We start from the raw sequence: 24,530 nt of genomic DNA on the forward strand, positions 1-24,530 counted from the left end.
TGGCTTCTCTCAAGCTTCAAGTGAATATGCAATTGCATAATGCTAAATGTATCTATTAAAGAAAAAAATATATATTTTTACTCTAAATGCAACACCTGCACCTCTTCATGAATTCTGTAAAATGGATGGGGTAGACTTGGGCTTGATGGTTTTTATACTTGTTCCTTGAACAGCACCAAAGCTCCGTTTTGAAATAGTTAAAGTAACTTATTAATGTATTTATTTTGTGGGGGGGTTTTTTTCGCTTCAAGCACTACTTGTCTTTTGTACTAGTTGTGGCATAGATCTTGTTAATTAGCCCTTACCCCATTCTGCACCATGTCACTGATGGCGCATGTAATTACTGTTTTTAGTACTCAGCGTCATAGGCATCGCACTCTACTAGACACTGTTATTGCAAAATATTTTCTTCACAGTATTTTCACAAATGCAACATATTTTTTTTTTAAAGTAAAAGGATATTAATGCAAAATGTTAAGACACAAGTTCCTCTTGTCAATCTACAATACCCCAAAAACTGCAGTTTAAACTTTACTATAAACTATTCGCCATTCGCTGTCCCAGCTGAACAATGTTAATAAATAGACACGTTAAATAATTTCTTATCAATGCAATAAGAAATGACAACTAACATCATCATCATCTATTTGTTTATATAGCGCCACTAATTCCGCAGCGCTGTACAGAAAACTCATTCACATCAGTCCCTGCCCCATTGGAGCTTACAATCTAAATTCCCTAACATACATACATACACACACACACATAGACTGAGAGAGACTAAGGGCAATTTTATAGCAGCCAATTAACCTATCAGTATGTTTTTGGAGTGTGGGAGGAAACCCACACTGTAACACCAGCATGCTCAGAGACATACTTGCCAGAGAGGAGAGCAGGTAAGCTGTGGTGAGGGGTACGAAGAGCCCACTACTTCTATGCTCTCCCCATAGGCTTCAATGGTGGAGTTAGTGATTGCAGACAACCTGTTAAATTATACAAAATAACAGTTCATGGGGACTTCTTTTGCGTACAATAATAGTGGGACTGCAGCAGATATGCGATCCTATAGTTATAAATAATTACCATACTTAAAAATGCAGTTATCCCCCCAAAACTGCAGCTTCCGGGGGAGATTTAAGGCTACAGGGACCTTAATAAATAAGTCTGTAATACTTATAAATAGCGGATAAACAAACAATAAAAATATAGTAAATTAAATTGGATCAGTTCATTCTGGGGAAAGTGCCACTTAAGTCTTATCTTAATTTCATATGTGTCCTTAATATGTATATATTGTAGAAATAGATCATCCTTTTTAGGAAAAAAAAAAAAAGTATGCTGATGCTATTTAAATAAATAAGTCTCTTTACATTTTTGGATACTGTTTGGTTACAACAATTTTCACACCAGCATAGTAGAGGAAAAAGCTCTGTAGTTTGTTTGTAACCTGCCTTTTCCTGTGTGTGCTTGATTACCTTTGTACTGGCTTCAACCCCCGCTCTCCTCCACAAAGTCTGCATTTTATTTATTGATTGGGTGTGTGTGCTTTTTTTTTTTTTTTTAAAAAGAGAGGTTGTGTAAGGCTCTTTATTTTCTTCCTCTGGAGAAGAGGGGATATGGGGGGTGGTAAAGTGGGTGCATTTGTGAGCCGATTGTGCTTCTGCTCCGACCTCCAACAGCCTGACTTCCCTTTGAAGTTTTCCGCCCTACGACTTGAAGTGAGATCGATTACAGAAGAACAACAGGGACAAAGAAATGGTGCTTTACGTGAAGGCACTTTCCCACGATCAGGGCAGTCAGCTCAGCACCAGTAACACACCAGAGTAGACACAGCCACATTCCTCTCACCTTCCTTCCCTGACAGCTAAACACCAAGGGGGGGCAGCACAGGGAATGTGACTAAATAAAAACACCAGGGGGAAAAAACAAAGACACAAATGGGGAAAAGGAGGTGGTGCTGTCACCGTATGCGAGGAAGAGGTCATTCTGAGGATAAACATGCTACTAATAGCTGCCATGAATGTTTCTTTAAAGCAAAGTTATATAGCTTTAGTACCGATCATTTTACATTTATCAAAGACAACCATTACTCTCCAAAAGTCCTGCTCAGTACATCTTCTGTGGCTGTGCACAATATGTGAGGAGAAATAATAGTAGCAGTATGTTATGTAAACACGGTTCTGCATTAAGACAGAATACGTGCATAGCTGTATACGTTGCACATGTTTCCTATACATTCTGGAGTCAATCTGTGCCATAGACGCCTGGCCTGGCCTCTTGCATGTCGGGAAGCAGAGAGGGGTCGAAGAGTGAAAGGAAGGCGGATATAATTGCATTACCTAATTTAACCTCTCTCAGTGTTGGGGAAGGAGGGGGCTGTGCATGGCGCCGCTGGAGACTGCTCCATAGATAGCACTCTGCAACTAAGTTTACATTACATTCTCTTACACTTTTACCTTTGTGCATATAAGTACAGCTAAGTGTATCCTGTGTTTTAAATTAAAAAAAAAAGGCATTTTACCTCAAACGGCTTTTAGTCTCCCCCTCCCCACTGCCCACAACACTAACAACGTTTAATAATTTGTCACTGGCATGCAGTCCATTCATAAAAAAATAGCACCTAGACCCCCAAAGAAGGTGGCTGCCCGGGGGGGATTCCCCCTCCTCCTCCTCTTTTTTTTCTTCAACTTTCCCTCTTTCTCAGCGTTTTGTTTATTAACATCCCCCCACCCCAGTATCCCTTTCATGGCTAGACTCCACCCTGCCAGACTGAGCGGCGTCAGGGGCTGTGAACGAAAAAGAGATGGACGCAATCAATAGGCACAGATGACTGCAGGAAGTGTTAGCAGAGCAACAGGACCAAAGGCAGGATCGATTCCTCTGACACTAGAAATCCCGCCCGCAGCCCTCCTCGGCCACAACACGGGATTAGGTACAAGCTGGAACTGCCGGAATGCTGTAATAAGTCACCTTCCTGCAGCGTCCCCTGCCTCTAGGACAGAACAGTCCTCTGCTACAATTAAGAGTGATGATTATTAAAATTACACCTCAGTTTTATAAGTAATTCCAATGATTTTCCTTTTACGTGTTGCATACTCCAAACCATCCTTACTTTAATACATTAGACTTCTAAGCGTTCACATGCTCTGTTTATATAATGTGAACGAAAATATGGTAAATTATGAGAGGAAATGACATTTATTATACTTATTTATAATACTATTAAAATTCTATGGGGTACCATGATTATTATCCTTTAATTATAAAGTACCACAAGGGGTCCGTAGCTCCGTGCAATGGCAGTGGTACAAGAGCTAGTCACAGATTACTATCTGTGGAGATAACGGCTGCTGGAATGGGTCTACGAGCACCTTAGCCATCCATTCTGACTACTGGAATAGAGCACTGAGTACCTTAGCCATCCATTCCGGCTGCCAGAATTGGTTTGTGAGCACCTTAGCCATCCATTCCAGCTGCTGGAATGGTGCGCTTACTACATTATCCCTCTATTCCAGCTGTCTGTATGGATCTGCGAGAACCTTAGACATCCATTCCAGCTGCTAGGCTCTGAGAACCTTAGCCATCCATTCTGAGTGCCTTAACCATCCATTCCGGGTGCCCAATTGGTCTGCGAGGACCTTAGTCACCCATTCCGGCACCAGGATGGATGACTAAGGTGCTCAAAGCCCCAATCCGGCACCCAGAATGGTTAGTTAAGGTGGTCAGAGCTCCATTTCAGCAGCCAGAATGGATAGCAACGGTACTCGCAGACCCATTCCAGCAGTCAGAATGTATGGCTACGGTACTTGCAGACCCATTCCGGTATCCAGAAAGGATAGCTACGTGAATCGCAGACCCATTCTGGCAGTCAGAATGTATGGCTATGTTACTTGCATACCTGTTCTGGTACCCGGAATGGATAGCTACGGTATTCGCAGACCCATTCCAGCAGCCAGAATGTATGGCTAAGGTACTTGCAGACCTATTCCGGAATAGCTACAGTACTCAGCGCTCCATTCCGGAACCCAGAATGGATGGTAGGTTACAGTACTCAGACATACATTCAGGCAGGCAGAATGTATAGACTATATAGCTGATATATATATATATATATATATATATATATATATATATATATATATATATATATCTACTATATAAATGCCTGTGTGGCGTGTGTGAAAAAAAACAAAAACAAGCTGCAGCGCCACCTGCTGGGCAGAGTTATACACTGACCTATATATTTCTTGAAGGAGAAGTTACAGTTGGGAGTGGTTGGTGGTTGCCGGGGGTGACAGTGGGGAGTTTTTAACACCTTAAGTAGCTTGATGAAGGATGTGGCGATGAAGATGAAGGATGAGGTGATGGAGAAAAATGATGAGGTGGTGACATGTGGACAAAACCACGTTAAAAAAGGGTGCTTGTGTCGGGAAGTAACGCTCTTCCCCTGAGGAGGCCTGGGCTAGGCCCAAATGCATGACAAGAACCTTTTTAACACCTTAAGTAGCTTGATTTGACTAGAATGCATGAGTATCATGCACGGGTTAACTTGTATATATATATATATATATGTGTGTGGAATTTTTGTTCCACATATTAGAGAGAACATTTCTGTTAGCAGAACAGAATGCACTATACATCGAAAGAAAATACAGCAAGCTTCACTCAAGACACCAAGCAGCAGAGGGCGCTGCATGGAGTCAAATCATTTTGGCGTTCAGGTGTTGCAGCAATTCTGGTTTTCACTTATACCCCACAAACACTGTTCTACGTTAAATCCCGCACTGGGTAGTCGGCACAGTCGATACAAAATGCCATGCTTTTGTTTGATATTAAATAATACACATAAACCTACAGACATATATACTTTTGTATAGATTGGGAAATCAATAATTACACTGATAGCGCATAAAATATTTCCAGAAAACACATTGTCTTTTTTTTGAAGCTTCCCTTTGCATACTTGTGTCACTGTGCTTATTTGCAATGTTCTGCAGTTGGCATTAACTTGGTTATCCAGTTGGTCAGCTGTACTTTGTGTTTCACCAACCTTATATTTATTTGTGGATCATCGCGTGAACAAATTCTTGCAAAATGCTCATTAACTGCTTGCCTGAATGATCCTTCAATATTAAAGCTGTGTCCATCAGTATATGTATATTTTGGCGCCATCTTGTGTTTATTTACTTATAGTCCTTGAACACCCATAGGCTCTATTGTGGAATATCATTTGGTTTATTTTTGCTCTTTTTGTCTAGATATTGTGTGCCTGATTCATCAAGGAACGCAAAATGAATGTATTGTACTTAAGTCAAGCAGACGCATGTTTGTATTAAACAAGGAGGAGATGTAACCCGTATTCATCTGATGATGAATACGGGTTTAGGTCTGCTCTGCTCTAACAGACAATACACTGCAGGATACATCCAATATATATGTGGAATATCAAGTCACAAAGGAACACACAGAAAAAAAAATGATTCAATTAATGTCACCTGTTAATAATATAGTCATTAATGACAAAACATTAAAAAATAACAAAAAATCCCCCCCCCCACATGAATTACATTTATTAGAATGTTGTTAATGTCTACTGTACATAAAATGTATTCTGATTGCAAACACATGTTCTAGCTTGTATATGCGACCGTCATCACAAGTAATAGGCACTTACACCAGACCTGTAGCTGGCGTAATTGATATGACAGAAAAACACGTACTTTTGAGATGCTCAAGGCTTGAATCAGACTCTGCTGCGTGCGCTTGAACTTGTCACACTGTTAGTGGACACTGACTATGTACATGCGCCCCTTCCCCTCCCTGTTCCGCCCATGACATCCTAGGCTATAATAAGGGTCCTTTGCGCTCTGAGATGAATTGGATGTTGCTACATTCACGTATGGTCCGGTTCTGGGCATCCACAGATGGATTTTACACAAAATGCGGTTTGTTTCAGCATTTATGTTCCTTAATGGTTCAGGTCCTGTGTGCCTAAAAAGCAGTCCTCTAATTTTGTCCACACATGTGAATTTTATGATTCAGTAACTTGTTTTCTGTTGAGACATTGCAACATATATCACATGTGCATGGCTGAACAAAGTTCATACTTGAGAGCTCTGAGACTGGGGCCAATTCAGTTAACAGAGTGCAGCAGTAGCTGGTGTGTTTCCATGTGATGTTTGGTAATGTAAGCTGTAAATAAGCATTGCTTAATTTTTGTTTGCACCTCTATTTACCATTTTATGTGCATAAACACAGTGCACAATGCTAGTACAGCACTTCATGGCTAACTGAATTGGTTCCTCTGACTCTGAGGGTTGTTCATACGTGCCAGCTTTATTGAATTTTAAAAAAACATTAATATATGCTTGAAAAGTGCATTTAAAGTCGAATAGCTAAGAGTAAATGCCGCTGTTCCCAACATTGCGTTCTAAAGTTGAAATTATATGTTTACAATTTTAGAAAGCAGCATAACCTATTTTGCATGCGCTAATGCTCTCTACTAGTGAAAAATATATTGGTAGAAGTGCAACACATGTGAAGCATATCACTAAACCAAATTTTTGTTCTCTTACGCTTTTACCCATTTTCCCATTGCATATGTGTGAATGATTCCTGAGCAACTGGGTTTTTAGATCTTTCCTAGCATACAGCTAATTGCTAAACTATCAGGATTACCCAATCCAGAGGAATAATTTTCTACATTTGTTTTTCAGTTTCTATTATGTCACCTACCTAATGGAAGATTTCTAAGTCTGGGTACACTCTACAGGGTTTTCAGTTAATTACTGGGCCAATTATATGACAAACAACCATTCGGTCCGATATTGCATTAGTCTGTATGCTCCAACAATGAACTATTATCGTTCCAAAGCACATCATATCATTTCATTTGATTTTTTAAAGTGAACTAAAAATCTCGTTCAACGGTGGAACAATGTCGTTCCAATTCTGCAGTGTGTATGCACTTACGACCAGCAGTGTCCAAATATCTCTGTGGAGTGTGCAGAGTCACCATCTTTTCAGCTGATGGTTATAACAGATGAAGAGCACAGATCTAAAGGTAAATCATGTAAAATGTGTTTAGTGTGTTCACAAGAATCGGGTCTTTTTTTTTTTTCCAGTCGTTTGTAAAATTGTTAAGGATATCGCATCGGTACAAATTTTGTAAAGTGTGTACCCAGCCTAAATGTTTGCACCTCTTGAAAAATGACACTGCAGAGTTTTATGCAAGCTGAAAACACTGTAGTATGTACCCAGCCTAAGTCCTTAGCGCTTTACAATTGCCCACCTTTTTCCTGGACCTTAAAAAGCTATGTGCACACTGCTGTTTGCAATGCGTTTTTTATTCATGTTAAAAAGCAAGTAAACCACGTAGATTTATAAATGTGTTGAATATGCATTGTAAATGCGATTAGATCAGGGGTTCTCAACTTAAATCCTCAAGTACCACCAGGTTAGAGTTTCAGGGTTTCTTTAATTATTATGCACATGTGAGTTAATATATTTTGCTCGATCAGTAATTGTCCCACCTGTTTCCACAGGCAGAAATTATGAAAACATGACCTGTTGGGGGTACTTGAGGACTAGAGTTTAGAACCTTTGGTTTATATGCATTTAAACATGCGTTGTTATCTTGCTTCAAGCCAAAAGCACATGGAAAAGCATCTGTAAACACATCTTAATAACAGCTCATTGGATTTACAATGAGATTAATGCAAGTTTTCAACTGTGTTGATGACTGTCAGATTCACTGAAATGATACACAAAGCACTATAGCACAATGCAAATAAAACATACAAACGCAAATACACACGGTCTCATTTGGTACAATATTTTTAATTATTAAATGTGCTTACATGATCTTAAATGTCAAATGTCAGAAATACATCTTAAATATAGAATTTTAAAACAAGTTTGTTCACAAGTTTTACTATGACACTTTGGGGCATATTCAATTGTCCGTGTTACTCGGAAAAGTAACGCAGTGTGCGCACTATTAGCGTTATAACGGTATTAGTGCGTGTTATTACCGTTATTACGGTACCTTTAACACCGGCTTAGAATTACCGTAATAACGGTAATAGTTTTAATGCTGTGTTACTTTTTCAAGTAACACGGACAATTGAATATGGCCCTTTATGTACTATTATTTGGCATGGATATACTTGTGAGAACTAGGTGATTACATTTTGGTGTAAATATTTGTGATTGCACTGATTGGACAAAAGTAACTGGGAAGAGCCATAGTCTATATTTTTATTTTTTTTGCATTCATCATCATCATTTATTTATATAGCGCCACTAATTCTGCAGCACTGTACAAAGAACTCATTCACATCAGTCCCTGCCCCATTGGAGCTTACAGTCTCAATTCCCTAATATAGACACACACTCACACACATAGACATATACATACAGGTAGAGACTAGGGTCAATTTTTGATAGCAGCCAAATAACCGACCAGTATGTTTTTGGAGTGTGGGAGGAAACCAGAGCACCAGGAGGAAACCCACGCAAACACACAAACTCGACACAGATAAGGCCATGGTCGGGAATTGAACTCATGACCCCAGTGCTGTGAAGGACAAGTGCTAACCGCTGAGCCACCGTGCTGTCCTCATTAAGCTGCAATAAAATGGAACAATATATATTCTATGCTAACAAGGGAATCTATATACGTCCTGCAAAGAAAACACACAAAAAAAACAATATAAAATGTACTTTTGTTTGTTAAGGATTAAAAATAGTATTTAACAATTTCCTTTAATTAGGTATTCCTGGTGAAACTGGCAGATCACCAAAATGTATAAATTGGTTTGCTCATGATGGGGAGAAAACATTCCACATATGAAAAATAGGATAATATAAATAAATATAGGGATAAATAAAGGGATTGTATTTACAAACGCATTTTATGCAGTATTATTTAACGTATTAATGGCCTTTTTGGAATTACTATGGTTACCAGTAGATGTGTTCGTCATTATTTAGACTATATTTTGCAGTTATATAAGAGGGACTGACTTACTGTATTATACAAATAATATTAAAAAAAAAATCACAGCATATCTATTTTATAACTTAGAGAATGCCAATTTCATATAGGATTAGCAGTTTTGCATACTTGTGATTTTAGAATATAAAATATTGGAGAAACCTTTACACAATTCATAAAATGTTTTCACCACTGACAAATATACAGCAATAAATTGTCAAACATATTAGTATACACAACAAAATACAGATAGTACAATTACACGTTGTTAGGGATTTTATTAGAAATATCTTCAAACAGGAACATTTCCTTGTAGAGCTTTTTGTGTCTTTGTGATAAGATGCTTATGATTTCCTTCCAGTCTTGTTCTTATTATCAGCAAAAGTGCTCTACTTTTTCTCAATTACCTTTGCATTCATTCACAAATTCAGTGGGCCTCCCCTTGGAATGAGACCCTTCATTCTTCAAAGAGTCTGGATGACCTGATGCAGTTTCTAAGTAATCAGAGAAACAAAGCATGCAGAGATTAACCTCAAGGTATCAGAGCTATCTTGGAATTTGCAGGCAAGGATAAACATTGCCACATATAACATGCAAACTCTGTTTATACCAGGGAACAACTTTCTTTCAGAGCAGAGATTACCAAATGTGATAACCTATTGCAAACAAGTGAGTGTTTTAGATATATTTTTATCTAACAAGAAGTCACAAAAAAAGTAGGGGGAGAAGATCTGAGTAAAATTTAGACAAGCAGCAGCCTCTTCTAGGGGCCACTGAAAATGGTTATCAAGACGGAAATTTGCTTATTTACAAAAAAGTCGGACATCTCTGAGAATCCCAACATCTTAGTCTTCTCAATGTCAGTTGACAAGTGTTTTCATATATATATGTTGGTAGAATTTAATGCATAAATGTGCTACATGTTGTCTTATTGAGTTTAGTTACCCACTGACATTAAAAATTGCTTAACTAGCAATCTTATACAATTCTTTTCTCATTCTTTAACACTAGTAAAAGTATATAAAAGGGTATGGGGATGGAAACTATTGGTTCGAATGACCCCAGACCCACTTGCACCAGTGGTCAGTATAGTAAATGCAGCGATATAGAGCACTAAAACCACGGGGGATGTGCAGTGGTTTAAAACCAACCTTTAGTAAAGCTAACCCTTTTGAAAATTTTTATGGCCCATTTATGAATGAGCTGAATATTATTAAACTCTCCTATGTTACTAAATTGCTGATATCATTTCCATCTCAAGCAACTCATGCAGTAATTTCCCTTTTCAACAATTGATATATTATTTTCTCTAGGAAGTGGGCCACCTTGTTTTGCTTCAACAGATGTCTCCTTCTGGTTAAGTCGTCTTGTCAAGAACATAGAGAACAAAAAAAAAAACCTCACAGATCCATAAAACCAACATCTGCCAGGCCCCTTGTTAATCCAACCCTGAACTTTAGTACTGGGCAAATATCAGTTACTAGTTCGAAGGGAGCAAACATAAAAATGGTCATTTAATACAACTATGGTCACAAAGAGGCCATAAGTACAGTTCAAAACCTATAGTTGTGGGCATATTTTTATGATTGATACCTTAATATATCATACAGAATCAAGTCTACAATTTTAAAACTATTATTAATCAAGGTGATTTTTAGTCAATATAAATGATACAGATACAGTCAAAAAAAATGTTGTATGCAGACAGGCTGTAAGCAATGTGGTCAGGTGACAGGAAAGCTAGTAGAATCCTGTCTGGATGACATCCGCATTCATTTATATGATTTTGCTGCACATCAGCTATGACGGTTTCCAAACAAAAGTAAATGGTTTCACTTTTGTGCTGTTTTGTTTTGTTTTGTTTTGTTTTTTTTTATCTGCATTACTTTTTGAATGTTCCTGTATTATCCATTACAGCATCATCCTCTAAAGGTCAATTTGCAGAAATAGTGATAAAAATTGCTTTTTTTTTTTTAACTCATTTACAGGTCTTAACAGTTGAAACTGTAAAAGGTGAAGCAACCTATAAAATGCCAGTTTTTCAAACTTCCGAAAAAATTGGAAGATGTTACAATAGTCAAAAAACTAGACTTTTTTCAGTGGTGAGTATAGAACAGGAGAATTTATGAAAGATCAATTTTAGTAAATCGCTATGGAAATCACTAAAAATGTTTTCACTGTCTTCAGACACGCAAGATTGCTTCAAAACTAGCTAGATTAAAAAAAAGATGAAATCGAGCAGGCAGGTGTCCTTATCCAGGATGGATATGACAGGTTTTGTGCAATATAATAGAAGGCATAAAAAAATAAAATGTTCATTAATAAGTATTGAAATGAATGGAAAATTATATAATTATACTTTGAAAATCTTTTACTTTATCCTATAGTTATCTTGTAATCCCCAAGGGACAATATATAAATGTGCATTCATGTCCATTGTTACAAAAGTAATAAGACAGATGATCAGATGATTTGTTTCCTGTCATCACTAGTAGACAGCTTGTCCATCCACTTTCTTTAGGTGATGAAGGGTATGTATGTCAACTGTGTTTTTTGACACCTCTTTTCAATCCTTGTATTAGATGTGGCTAAGGGTATAATAAAGCACACATCCACAGCCTGTTTGTAATTGAGAGGACCTGCAGCTTGCTCAAAAGTCGATTCAGGTGCCTGGATCATTCTGGAGGTGTTCTTTTCTATAGCGCTGGAAAGGTGTCCAACATCATATTGGCATGCTATATACTGTACAATATAGGATATGGCCTGACACAAGACATCACTATCAATGAGAAAGATACCGACATAATAGTAATCAAGCCAACAGAAAGCAAGAATATCAGAAATATCACGACTGAACTAGTTGGAAGTAATTTTTCATGTGAAAAGTCTATAAGCTATCTAAGTTGTACTGTAGCATATGAATAACTATTCAGTTGTTAAAATGCAAACATACTTTTATGGAAATAAGCTGGTAATTACAAATAATTTAGAACTTATTATAAATATCTATAAACATTATGGGGCGGATTCAGATGCGATATGTCTCCAGAACAATCCACAAGGACATATTGCATCAGAGTTTTTACAGAAATGTCCACTCATTTTTCCTTGTGTCCCATAGAGGAGCGCAGAAAAATGAGCAGATATTTCTTACCGTAGGGCAATATGCGCATCTGAACATCAAGGCGATGTTCAATAGCGCCTAACACTGAAATTAATCTGCCAATCTAGTCAAAATGTATATAATACAAGTGTTACTTTTTCCTCCCTTTATTAATGCTTAAGCCTCTGGTATAAGCAGCGCGTCTCATTATTCTAGCAGGTCTGCTTACTGTAACATGTTGTGTGTAACGGACTTACCTTCTCCGCCGTCCCGGAAGCCGCACTTCCGCATCCAACACCACGTGACCGCACCCGGAGGTGGTCACATGACCGCAACCTAGAGGCGGGGATTTTGAATCCCTGTCAGGATAAAGACCTCACTGAGTGTCAGAGCAACACTTACCTGTTCCTGGCTCCTGTGCTTCGTGGATTGCTGTGTCTTCCAGTCTCCTGTGTCTTCCTGTGTGCTGATCTCTGCCTGTTTGACTACTCTGGCTCTCCTATCCCTGTGTACCGACCCGGCTTGCTGACCATTCCTCTGTTCTTGTGACCCGTGTACCGAACCTGGCTTGTTGACTCCGAGTTGCCTTCTGATTCTGCCTGACTGCATTCCTGTGTACCGAACCGGCTTGTCTGACTCCGCAACCTCCGCTCCACTCTGCTGTACTACATCTTGGGGCGAACCTGAAGACCGCGACCTGCGACTCCTGGCAGCGAAGCCCACCCCGCCTTGCAGCGGTTCTTGGTGAACACCGGGGAGATCGTTAGACTCCGCACCTCAGGTAAGCCAGCGCTAATCAAGATTAGTAGTTGAAGTATCCAGAATCTGTTACATTGTGTTAGTGATGTTAGTTATTGGTACATATTTATTATGTATGTCATGTAAAGCTGCTTTATTTCACCTTAATGTATTAATCTCGGGATAGAGGTGGCTCCCTGAGACGTTCTTTACAACATCTAAATAGTAAATGCGGACAGGAGAATTCTATGTTCACGGACAGAGAAATTTAAAAAGTCTTCAGCAGGTAAAAACACACACTTTAAGATTATTAGCCAAATTCTATTAGAGATTATTTCACCCAATCCAGGTAAGCCCCTAGCTAGGAATGTTTTTTCATGCATATTAAATTAGTTAGTTTCTTATTTCACCTCTCTCAGAGCCTGTTGCAGGAAAGAAGACTAACAAGATTCATGGTCCCATCTGTGGAGCATGTGATAAGGATTTGTCTAGTGATTATAATGAGGTTTATGTGTGGACTGTATTCCTCATATACAAAACCCAATACAATCCCCAGGACAATGTAAAGAGTTAATTAGATGGAAGATGAAAAATTTGGCATCTGAAGAATAGCTATAAACATGCAAAGGGGTTAAAAGGACCAGATCTGAGATCTGTATAGTCTTGGACTGTATACAAGAAATTTCTTCATGTGGATCTATAGAAGGCTCACCAGACATAGAAGAAGAGGGAACCCAGGTCATTTAACCCCGAGGTAGTGGATGTACTGATTAAACATATGAATACGACTATGGAATACAGGATATGCCAGTTTCATCTATCTTACAGGATGCCTTTTTTTTGGAGATAAGCATCACAAATGTAGAGTATTCTTAGTGATTACAAAACTGCTGGATAAAGAATGGGATCAATTGGAAAAGAGACAATCCAACTTTCAAAGATTGGAGTATATATCCCTTTTAAGAGACTGAAACCACTAAGTGGGACTCAGTACCTAAAGTTGATACTGTAGTAGTCTGCTTTTCGTCAAAACTGCTATTCTATTGGAAGATGGAGATCCATTAAAACCCTTTGGATTTGTCAGGGTTGGTTAGGGGAAGGGTGGTCTCAATACAGGCCCCCTGCATTCCAGGATCCAGCAAAGAAACACTGAGCTTAAGAATCCAGCAGCAGCATCAGGTAGTCAAAGCTACAAGAACAAGCAGGAGAAAGTATTGATAGTTCTTTCAACTGTCCCAAGTTTGGTGGGTCAGTCCAGATTGGTACAAGCTGCTAGAATGTTTTAATGAGGCATAAAAGTCTTGTTTAATGTTACATTTTGAACACCGGCTGATGCAATGTGATGAGAGCACAGAAGTTGATATAATTTGGTGATGGATACAGGCTAGTGTAATGTGGTAGTGGTCATAAGCTTGTATAATGGGATATTGCTCACAGGTGGTGTAATATGGTTGGCACAGCCAGTTCAAGATTACTTTTCACCTACTGGTATAATGTGATGGGAAGGGTGCAATTTTGTGTTTGTACTTGCTACTGTTTGCGTAGCCATACACTATTTTGTATAACTCTGTTTCCAGAGTTTAAAAAAATAGTACTCCAGCAGCTTGGTGCTGGTTGATTTAGAAGCAGTCCTGGTGGCGGTTTCAGTAATTCCACCTTTAAACAGAGCAGAGACAGTAAACCTGACAGAGAGTGATACAGGCAGATAGACTGCAGTGAGTGAAAAGTTTATTTCATGGGATTTATATATGGGCATACATGTTATCACCTAATGTGTTATATTAACTTGTATTAACATTGTATTTTATTAAAAGGACAGTGCAGCCTTACATAATATAAACATGATATTATATAAAGGTGTATGCATATGCATGCATGTTTATTTTATATATATATTTTTTACATTAATGGGAGATACTGAAAGCACAGATCTGTACTTTCAGTTCCATTGATCACACACCTAATTGAACACTCCAAAACGCAGCTGTAGTTTGTGTTCACTAAAAAAGGTGCATTTGTGGGCAACAGGGGACGGCTGGCAAATTTTATCCAGGGGGGCAAAATTCGATTCAGCAGCCTATTTTAAAGGAGAAAAAAACGCAGGTGGGCCAGTTACCCAGCCCTAGATAGCCCACTATGGGACCAGCCTGGGGAGCAGATGCCCCCCCAGCCCAGCCTGCCCCTGGTGAGCAAATGCAAAACCGGCGAGATATATGCAAAATGTGTCTGCACAAGTGGCATATGTGCACGGTTTATGCTAGGCATATGGCACATACACTTCCTCCCATGCAGAGCCGTAACGACGGCGGTGCGGGCGGTGCGACCGCCCCGGGCGCAAGCCCAAGGAGGCGCAGCCGCCCGATACGTGCCTTCATGCCCAGAGGAATCGCCGCTCTAATTCAGCTTTCCTACAAGCATCAATCCATTCCCGGCAATGCAGTGGAACGCATGTGAAAGCAGGAAGTTCGGCATTTGGAACGCATTTGCGTTCCAAATGCCGAACTTCCTGTTGTTGGAACGCACATGCGTTCCACTGCATTGCCGGGAATGGATTGTTGCTTGTAGGAAAGCTGAATTAGAGCGGCGATTCCTCTGGGCATGAAGGCACGTATCGGGCGGCTGCGCCTCCTTGGGCTAATCCTTGAAGTGAGATAGTGTCCCCCTCTAGCCCTACAGGGCTGAAAACAAGAGTTAGGTTTATTACATTTTAGTGTACATTTTGCTTTGTTAAGTATGTAGTATTTGGAGGGACCCTGGTCATAGTGTTTGTCCTGTGTAGTTACAATCTATAAAAATTACCTATTTCACCCTGAACATAAAGATCTGTCCCCTTCTTCCTACTCACTTTCTAATTGCAGAATACTGTAATCAGGACATAAGTTTTAAACATGTAAGAGAACCCTGGTGTGACTGATAATTGGGACATTATGGAAGATATAATATAGAGCAGACTCCAGACAAACAGCCAGAGGCAAACACATGTCAATACCGTCAGAGATATTAGTCAATTGGTCTAATACAAGCGCTATGCCCCCTTGGGCTAATCCTTGAAGTGAGATAGTGTCCCCCTCTAGCCCTACAGGGCTGTTACTGGCTGTCCCCAGGTGTTGCTGAGCTGTCACAGGAGCTGGCTGGCCGGTATGAGAAGAATCCTAGCTGCCCCTCACAGCTGTCCAGAGTTATTGTATGAGGGGGTCTCATAGCTGCACCCCCAACCCCCGTCCCATTACAAGAGCCAGTGACAGACAGCTCCCAATGGCAGCCACCTGGCCTCCATCACCCCCGCCCAGTTGGAAAGTGGGACTCTAGTAAACCACGTTATTTATAGAAAAACATCTACCAATTATTACCATATATATATATATATATATATATATATATATATTATAATATACAAATTCTTTCAGTAAAGTGCTAGCCACACCCACATTAGGTTGGCCACACCCACTTGTCAAATGCCACTCCCACTTAGATGGGGGGCGCCGATGCCCAGTCTCGCCCAGGGCACCAAAATGTCTAGTTACGGCACTGCTCCCATGTTTATAACTTTTTGTTTTGTTTGCAAAATACATTTTTGTTATTAGGCAGAAATAAAAAATTGATTGATTGCAAATTTGGCTCTTCTTACCTATAATGCAATTCCTCTCACAACTTGACATGAAGTGGAATTCCTTGGAATTTAGCATAAAAAATACTTTAAATAAAAATCATATGTTTTGAAAACACTGAGAAGCAAATGAAATCACTAGACATGTCATGATTTTGAATGAAAATAGCTGTTTTACAAATTATAGAGATAGAAATTGTGAATTCATTTTCCAGTTTGTTAATTTCTAATTAACTTTTAGTAGCTCACCCTTTAAGCCGTTGGCTTAAATTTTGTAACACCATCAACATTTGGATCAGAAACTGTTGTAGTCTATAAGCATATTTCTGTGAAATAAATACAAAAGTGCATACTGCTTAAAATCAAATGACCTTTTTGCCAGTTTACAATGGTGGGAGATATGTCAATGGTAGATTTCATGAAAAATTAATGCGGGGAATAAGTGATTTTAAGTGGACTTGTCATGCAGTGGAATAAGCCACCTTTCTGTTTAATGTTAAAGCCTACTAAATCTGTTTACTTCATGACATATACACATTCTGCCAACATTACTAATTTAACAAACATGGACTGATTGAGCAATTAGGGTAAAGGTGTTTTTTCATCCATTCGCGTCTGCCTGCTGTATGTTTTGTAGGCAGACATGGGCCTGATTCTGTGGTTCTTTATAAAAGCAGCACATCAAAATGTCTATAGGAGCTGCCACAACTGTCTGTGAGTCTAGCCCCCCACAGTCAATGACAAGTCTGGTGAAGGCAGGGGCGCACACATTAAGGGGGGCACTGTATTGTACAGCAGCCGCGGCGCTGTCAAAGAAGCATCCGCAGCGGTGCTGTATTGTACTGTATTGCACCGCTGCGGACGCTTCTTTGACAGCACCGCGGCTGCTGTACAGTACAGTGCCGCTATGTAGGGGCACTGTTTAGCCCCCATTCTTCACGGTGGGGAGGAGTTTCTGGAGAACCAGAAACCCCACCCTGAGTTTGCCCCTGGAAGGGGACCAAGAAAAATACAGAGTGGTTGGTCCCACATTACACATGGTGCTCACTGTGAACATAATGTTTTAAATATTTCAATTCTCTACAGTTCCTTATTTGCAAAATGAAATCCCCTTGATGTCAACATGAGATATCACAGGGATTTTCATATAGGGTAGAATGACTGATTCAGGCTTCCGATGTAAAGCATTACTAATAGATTTATTTTAAATGGTCCTAATAGCAATTTCTTTCTAGTTAATATTAAATCCCATTTAAGTCCAATTTCTCCTACAGGTCTCCGATGGTAAAAACCAAATCAAAATAAAAGGAAAGAAGAGGCAAGGAAAAAGTAAAAAATATAAAACAAATGTATACTATTCTAACATTTTAACTACTTCAAATCTTGAGCAAAGTACTGATATATCTGATATCCCCATACTCAGGAGAATTAGGCATTAGAATTTTGTAGGAATTTTCTGGGGTTGAGCTATGTGCATAAAAACAACTATGGTTGGAATTCTGGAAAAGTGTTTTTTGGGATTTTTGTCCATTTTACCCCCATAAAATAAAAATATATTTAATCCAATATACTAACAAATGAAAGCTCACTTTCTGAATAAGAAAATCTAAAATTTGCTTAGTTGGATCTAATAAGTTAGTTCTGGTGCAGCCAACAGAGCAAAAAGATGCAGAAATTGTTCTGGTTATTAAGATACAAACTACTACATGTTGCCTTTAATAGATTCCAGGTCAATTTCAGGTATTGGATTAATTATGCAAAATGCTTAGTACTTAGGGGTTTCCACAGAATGGGGTTTATTTAATTTGGAGCACCAAATTATTAAACTATACTAAATTTCATTTAAAAATGATTCGTCTTTCCCAAACTGCCCTGGCAGTCTGTGTATATGACATATTACTGGTCTGCAGAAATTATTTACTTATTTTCTTTCTGTTTTTCATAACTATCTGAATAATGGGTTTCCAGATAATAGATCCCATAACTGTATTTCAATCAGCTCAGTTTAATTAAATTGGCAGTTATGTTACGTTAGTCCTATAAACTGAGCTGATTACTTTGGACAGAATCCACTAAATGCCATTTAGAATAAATAGTGTTAAAATCTGTATTTTGTTTTAGTGATTTACAGATCGATTTCCTAATCCATGGAATCTCTCAAAAGCAAATCCACTTATAAATCACTTTACAGTTTTCCAATTTTGAATAAGAATACACATCATGGGGTAAATGTATCAAGCTAAGAGTTTTCTGGCGGGTTTAAACAACCAATCAGATTCTAGCTATCATTTATTTAGTATATTCTACAAAATGATAGCTAGACTCTAATTGGTTGCTATAGGCACTGGAAAACACTCAGCTTGATACATTTACCCCCATATGAATAGAGATTTGAAAGTCTCTAATTAACTGGTTTTTTTTTATCACTGTAATTACACTTAATATTGAAATATTTTACTACTTTTAAAATAATGTAAACCAATGTGTAAAACTGTTTGCTAATTGTCGCTATTTAAGAGTGGATCAGACAGGCCTCTGACATCTGCTCCAAAATGATAAATTATTGGGTCCCTATATGCTTTTAATACTAGTTTGCCTAGATGGCTTTTGATAAATTAAATTGGCATGGCTTGTAGGGGGTCTTCTCGGTTCCCCCACAAAAATGTACTTGATTTTTCCATGTCCTTTGGGATAGCAGAGATCAAGCCTCATCATACATGTACTTTCCAAGCTTCCTTTATATATGAACATGTATTTTCAGGTCTACTTGATCCATGGCAAAAAAAAAAATATGCAATTCAAATGTATAATAGTGACACATGCATAAATACATTCATGATGTCATGTTTCATTGTCATAGGTGACAAGGGGGTGAATTCAATTCCCCCCAGATTACCTCTATGATAACTCTATTACCGTTATTACGGTAAAATCAACCCGGCTTTCTGATTGCGGCTCAGGGAGCTGCGAGCAAAAAGCCGGTATTTAAGCACACTATTACAGTAATAATGGTAATAGTGCGGAGGCCGTGTTACTTTACAGTAACGCGGCCAATTGAATTCCCCCCAAGATGTCAAGTCAAAGACATAAATGAAGCCGAAGCAATCTGGTTTTAGGAGGAGATGGTAGCAGTTTGGACTTTAAAACAATTTTTACACTTTCCACCAGACACATTTTCAGGTGCATCAGCAAATATTAACGTAGTGCAGATCTGCATTTTAATTACATATTTTATTTTCTCTGCAAAAGTTTGCAGGGTGTCTTTCTCTCCCCCTCTGACCATGCATTTAAAGGGTGTCTTTGGTGTTGGAAAATTAATATTTACACAGAGATTTCCCGATTTTGGTTGTGGGAGAACGCAGTGCTGCCAAATATTTGTATTCAGATACTATTAATCTAGATAAGCATTTTAGGGCGCTGTCCTCAATGGACTAGTTAGTGTAATATTAAGTGTAAGGTTTTATTGTTTTAAAACATTAAACAACATTGTTTTAATGAATAAAATGTCATATCTACACAACTATTAGTTATTTAGTAATTTAAAAAATGTCTTCCAAACAATTAATTTGTATTTCAACGTGAAGAATTCAACAAAATAACATTCTTTTCATTACAACATATTGTTATATGTCATTGTTTGTTAACAACAACTACTACTACTACTACTACTACTACTACTACTACAACTACTACTACTACTACTACTACTACTACTACTACTACTACTACTACTACTACTACTACTACTACTGGTCTACTTTTAAAAATCAAAGCCAAAATGTTTTAGCCATGTAAATAAAACACAATTATAGACTTTTTCACTAACTAAAAGGAGTCTGTTTTCCTTTTAAAGGTACAATTCTGATAAATGTGGGTTTTGTCGGAAACTTCGTAAAATAGGTTCATTTTCTATTTGTATAGTTAAAAATAATGATTTCATAATAAGGGCATTAACCTGTAGTTAATTGGTAGTTAGATTCTTAAAATGCATTTGAGATAACTTAATAATTGCTTTAATTTTAATTATGAATTATTTTACTCCCTAATTACAAAGAATTCAATTGTTGATATTGGCATTGCTCATTTTACTAATCTGTCATAATTTAAAAAAATACTTGTCATTCATTTTAGAAAACTTTTAATAAATGAGAGAATTTCTCTGTTGCTGATGTTTACCCTTTTATTTTAACAAATTATAATGACACAATTTTTAATAGTACGGGATGCATTAGGTTTCTGGAAAAAGGTGCAGGAGCAAATGGGTGCAGATAATGAAATATTCTATACAGTAGTTTTCATTTGTTTACGTTGAAGTAAAATAATATTATTTTAACCTAAGAATACTGCAATATATGTAGGATGAACTCATACTTCATTCTTTGAGGACTTCCTCCAACCATACTTCTAATGTATGCCATATTAAAAATAGTGATGTCACCTCTCTTGAACCACACTCATATGAGCCTCCGTGATGTGATTGTGAGAAAGGTTTAATCACAGCAAAGACACCTGGTCTTTCTATCAATGATTAAAATCCCCTTTTTATAGCACACACTATAAATTCTAAAAATTCTACCATCACTAGGTTTGTTTCAAGAACCGTACTCCCTGCCCTATATCAAACTACAATCCAAAACTTAAATTCAGAGTTATCATTAACCATATAATACCCTGTAATTAATTTAGGTAGCGCTATATATGACCAATCTTAATTAGCATATGAATTTGTTCAGAACACAGAGACAGAACATTATTAAATGCACAGTAATATGACAAAATAACCACAATGCTAAAGGTCTATAAAATAAGATTACAAAATTACATAAGTACAAGCAATATTATGCAAAACAGATTCATAAAATAAAGAAAATACAGACTTAGAAAAACTTAATTTCTTATCTTTGTTGCAGGAGAATGCAGAAATATGGATGGTAACCCCAATCAGAATTGGTCTTCAAGGTAAAATAAACAAAGATGGTCTGCCATCATGTTGGACTAAACAGATCAGCTCCCCTCCTAAGCACAACCTCCCTCTGAAGTCACCCAGAACGGCAGAATATATGCTAATAGGAGGGAACCTCACACCTATGTGTGAACCATTCAGGAGTAGAGAGAAGTTCTTAGACCATCAGTTTCCTCTCAAACATCACAGAATCATAATAATACATGTAATCAACAATGTATGCATGTGTAGACATGAAACTATAACATATTGATTACTTGGAAATTACTACATTCTATTGAGACCTTTCTGTTTGACATATTTGGCGGTGTTCATTCTCCTGAGTATGAATATTCACAGGGAAATAGGAATGATGAAAGATATTGCTTTGATGTGGGCATTTCTTTTTTGAAATTATAGATCTGACCATGTACTCTGAATTCATTATGGACAATCATAAATTTCTATCTGACATGTGAGCTGATAACTGTTCTGAAGAGACACTCAATCCACTAACTAGTCCTCCTGCTATGAACCAGAACATAACCAACATGAGGGGAGCAGGCTTTGGCAAATGGTCAGTTGATATGTCAGCAAAGCTAAATTAACAAATCTGTTACAAATCCACACTCTTATAACTGTCATGAACCATCAACTTGTTCTAAAAGCATAGAAGGGTTTTCCATTATCTAGGGCTAGCCTTAATTCTGTGTGTGGTTTTAAAATGGGATTTCCAATGAAGGTATGGAGAGCACATGCTTTGGCAAGTGCAAACACTAGTGCAATATGCCTAGCACAAATCTTACTAACATATAAGCTTAGAGTAGGCATAGCTAAGTGGGTCCTTACTCTCCTTTTGGATCACAACAATTCTTGCCTCCAGCATTTCAGTAGAGCCATACAGGTGTGGGGGATAGTAAAGCTGAAAGTTTCTTAGTACCCAGCAGAGAACTCATCCAGTACTACTGACTACCAATCTCCTCCAAAGTATTCTCGTTGCTCTACTGTTCTATTTAATGCACAGATTGTTTAGGTAAGTGAACATCTTGTAAAAATGTGTTTATTAGAATTTGTGTAGAGCATGTGGAGGGGGAAGTTGATTGAAAAGGCTATACAGATTAGTATAACATTTTTGAAATTCTAAGCAAATGGCCTTAGGGTTATGTATCAATTAAGTTTGTGAATTTTGATGGCCAAGTGACATAATTTTTCTTTTAACATTATTTATTCAAAGTTCAGCATGACACAACAGATGATAGTGCCATAGAAAACATTAAGCATGTAAACACTCAAAGAAAAAAAATATAAAACAGCATTTGGCACAAATAAGAGTGCAGGAACACAAAAATATCATCTGACACCCACCTAAGAGGATGAAAATAATAAATACTGAATCAATTTTTCAGAAAAAATATTTTAGTAGGAAGGTGGTGTGCCTTGCCGTCGTAAAGGAAGAATGAAAGGATGGGGAAGAGAAGAGAGAGAGTGTGGGTGAAGAGGGGGAGGGGGAAGAGAACAGGAGAGGGGAATAGGAGGTGTGAAGTGGGGTAAGAACCATGTGGATTGGAAAATTATATTGAGAAGGGCATTTGAATATGGCAGTAGGAAGCCCATGATTCCCATACTCTGGTGAACAATTTAAAATTATTGTGAAGAATGCTAGTCATGTGTTCCATTTTATACGTATACCAAATTCTACCAATGATCTCTGTAGTGTTTCTGAGTGGAAAACAGCATTATGATGTTTTCAATCAGTGGATATTTGGCACAAGAGAGCCGTGACAATGTGTCTGAACATATTATTCTGGTGAGAAGTAGCAGACGGGATCCCAAGTGGTAGGGGGAAGAATCTGGGGGAGATAGGGACATTGAGATGCAATAAGTGAGACGCAAAGTTTCTAAGCTCTAGCCAAAATGCCGTTACTTTGGGGCATTGCCACCATATGTGGAGGAAGGAACCGTCAGTTGGGCAACACCTCTAGCATCTGTTGGATGAGTTCCTCCAAATTTTCACCATCTGAAGTCTCACCCAGGTCCGCCTTATACACCAGTTCATGTGTGTCACATCTGAGTTTTTAAGTTTCCAACACAAAAGGAAAATGAGACCATTACCTGAGAATTGTCTAAGGGAAAGTGATTCAAAAATGGTCAATGGTCTGGCACATAAGCAAGATAAGCAAGATTTGGTGGTGGAATGAAAACTCCACAGCTGTAAGTATTGAAATAAATATTTGTTAGAGATATATAGATTTGTTAGAGGTACTGAATCTAGTTTTAGGTCATCAAATGAGAGGACAGAGAGGTCCTTAGTGATATAATTTAGGTATTGAATGCCAATCTTCTTCCATGGTTCAAATTATGTTAAAATACAGCCGGGTGGAAATATGGGATTAGCAAAAAGTGGAATAACCAGACTAGGGGGTAAATGTATCAAGATGAGAGTTTTCCGGTGGGTTTGAAAAGTAGAGATGTTGCCTATAGCAACCAATCACATTCAAGCTATCATTTTGTAGAATGTACTAAATAAATGATTGCTAGAATCTGATTTTTTAAACCTGCCGGAAAACTCTCAGCTTGATACATTTGCCGCTAGGAGTTAGAGCCAATTTAAAAGTTGTGTTTGTTCTGTCCAGTGTCAATATGGGAGCAATACCTGGATGATAAAATTCCGACTGTGGACGGCCAAGTCGACATAGCCACAGAATAGAGGAGACGGAGGAAATTTCAAAACTCTCTGCCTCAATCAAAGTCCAGACTCTAGTGGAACCAGGAGTGTTCCATAGTACAGATTGGGCGAGTTGTGTTGCTAAATAATAGTGTTTGAAATTAGGGACTCCCAGGCTCGCACTCTGTACCCTTCCCTGCAGAATGCAAAGCTTAACTCTTGCCCCATATGAATTGCAATGTTGTTAAAACTTAATTATGTATGCAGGATTCAAATTGGTAAAACATTACTTTTAACAGAGTTTATACGCCCTATCCAAGAAATAAGGTGTTGATTCCAGTTCTCTAGATTGGTTTTGACGTGGGATAACAGATAAGGATAATTAGCTTGAACGAGCTGGCTATATTGTGTAGTAATGTAGTAATGTGGATGCCTAAGCATTTAATTTTCTTTTGGTGCCATTTGAAGGGGAATTGT

Source organism: Mixophyes fleayi, chromosome 4, assembly GCF_038048845.1.
Source record: "Mixophyes fleayi isolate aMixFle1 chromosome 4, aMixFle1.hap1, whole genome shotgun sequence".
NCBI classification, from domain to species: Eukaryota; Metazoa; Chordata; class Amphibia; order Anura; family Limnodynastidae; genus Mixophyes; species Mixophyes fleayi.